Here is a 2423-nt window from a genome sequence, read left to right as displayed (position 1 = left end):
AATTGTGGCAGTGACTTTTTTTTTGTAGAAGAGGGAGAAGACAGACTTGGGGAAACACATGGGAAAAGCAGATAAACAGCACCAAATACTAGATATGGGGGCCCTCTTTGCCCTTTCTCCTGAATAACTGTTTTGATGGCCACAAAGAAAGGACCTATCTGCAGGCTCTCTGGAATTTACCTTCAGTACCCTGAGGCTGCATCTGCATTTCACCGAGCCAGGATCAGCTATTCAATCTTTGCCTGATTCAAGGTCTCAGGACCCTTCTTGAGCTTTGATGTACAAACACAAGGACAGAGGAGGGTCTGGTAAACTGGATTTAAACTGGTCAATTGAGGAGGTGGGGGACAAATGGAAGAGAACTGAGTTCCTGCCCAAGGATACAAGCATTCAAGGTCTGTGGCTAAAAGTAAACTCCAGGATTGGAGTCCCGTCAGGATGAGTCTGGATGAAAAACTCCATGTAACTCAAGTCACAGTTGCTGGGAGACCAGAGGTGGCTTCTCAGGAAACTCAAGTCCAGTGAAGTCCTCATCCTTACCAAGGGGGGCCATGGTCCCCCACCCCAACCCTCACCCCCATTACAGCAAATCCACACCAGCCTAAGAACAGTTAGGCTGCTATGTGCTTGGCTTTCCAAAAGTTCAGTGGGGTATAAAAGGGCCAAGCAAAGTCCTTTCAAGACAGCAAGGTTCATACAAATTTGTGACGGGCTAGGGAGGGGAGGGGATCTAGATGAAAAAGGACACATCCTCACATCAAGGTCAAAGGCAGAGAGAAGGGGAAACGGTGACATAGAGGGTCCAAGACAGCAAAACAAAGAGGTGAAGATGTCCATGCCCAACCACTTTCTAGAACAGGGGAAAGGGTCCAGCCTTTGCCATCAAACAGACCTGGGTTGGAATTACCAGGTCTGCCATTTCTTCACTGTATGGGACCTTGGACAACTCACCATCCTTCTCTGGGACTCATTTTCTTCATTTATAATAAGGGGAAGCTCTCCCTGCCCCAACTTTATTCACAAAACAGGGCTAAAAATAATAGAACCTATTTATTGAGAATGTTAAAATACGTAAAGCTCAACAAATGGCAGCTATCATTAAAAATATTCTTATTTCCATTTCAAGAATGTTAAGGCGGTTAAGGTAGCTCTAAGATTGAGGTCGGCAGAGGGGAGTGAGCAAAGGAGAAAAGCAAAGATGATGTGGGATAAGCTAGGGGCTGAAGGCAGGCACCCCAAGACTGCAGTCCTACTTTGGCCCCATTCCAGAGATCAGAAGCAGGCAGAGATCCCCAGGAGTCAAGATACCCAGGGAACAGCAAGGCCATGGCAAAGCTGCCCCTGGGCACCAGTAGGAGAGGCTGAACCAAGGTCCCAATGTGGGTGAGATGCAAGGCTGGGACAGGGAGCAGGCGTAAGGAAGCAGAGGTAGGTGTGTCAAAGCTGTGGGAAGCTTATGTAGTTGGGCCCAGGGGCTCCACCTGTGGGGATGGAAGGTTTTCAGGACTCCCAGGACAGGCCAGCTCACACAGAGGCTGTGTCCAGATCCATCCTTGACAGGGCCCTCAGACTCAAGCCTGAGGGTCTCTGGGAAGGCTGTGAAACCATGTGATAAAGTGGACCTCCTTCTCAGCTCCTTCTTGACAGCCAGTGGTCCAAGGAAGTCTGGGGAGACTAGAGGCAGGGTTTAAAGCAGATCCTGGACCAAGAAAGGGCAAGAAAACATAGGAAAACGGAGGGTGGAAGGAAGTACAGGGTTCTGGGCAACTGAGAGGGGCTAAGAAAGGCTGGGAAGTAGAGGAGAAGGCAGTGGGTGGGAGAACAAACAAGGAAACAGAAAGGCAGAAAGACACCAGGAGAGGAAGATGCTGAGGGACCAGAAGCCATCTGGACAGAGGAGTCCAGCAGCTTCCCCATAAGCAGAGAAAGTGCTGAGCTTCAAGAGAAGGCGTCTGACTCAAGGTCTAAGGGATGTGGGGGAGGGGGCAGAGTGTGGCCTGGCCTGGCCCAGGGGATGACTTCATAGGCATCTCCCCCCATTCCTTCCTGAGCCGCCAGCCCTGCTGACCCCCTGCCCACATCTCAAGGGTCTAGGCCAAGCAGGCGCTGACAGGGGAGAGAAGGGGCCCTTCTGGGCCAGGCCCCCAAGGCTGGCATAGTGCCTGCTGGGGAGGAGGGGCCTAGAGGCCCAGTCCTTGTCAGCATCCCGGCCGGCACTTCGGAGGCAATTAGCAGCCCAGCTGAGCTAATCCCCCGCCTGGCGAGGCCAACACAAACAGGCCCAGGCCGGGTGCACACTCGCCGCCCTGTTTGCTGAGGGGCCCGGTGGTCCGCCAAGAACAACACCAATAACCCGGGGCCTTCTCTAGGTTAAGAGGAGGACCGGGGCTTACTGAAGAGCTGACAGTGCCCGACAGAGCATT

The sequence above is a fragment of the Sus scrofa genome, chromosome 6, assembly GCF_000003025.6.
Source record: "Sus scrofa isolate TJ Tabasco breed Duroc chromosome 6, Sscrofa11.1, whole genome shotgun sequence".
Lineage (NCBI taxonomy): Eukaryota > Metazoa > Chordata > Mammalia > Artiodactyla > Suidae > Sus > Sus scrofa.
The sequence above is the reverse complement of the archived record's forward strand: the minus strand, read 5'-3'. Positions refer to the sequence as shown.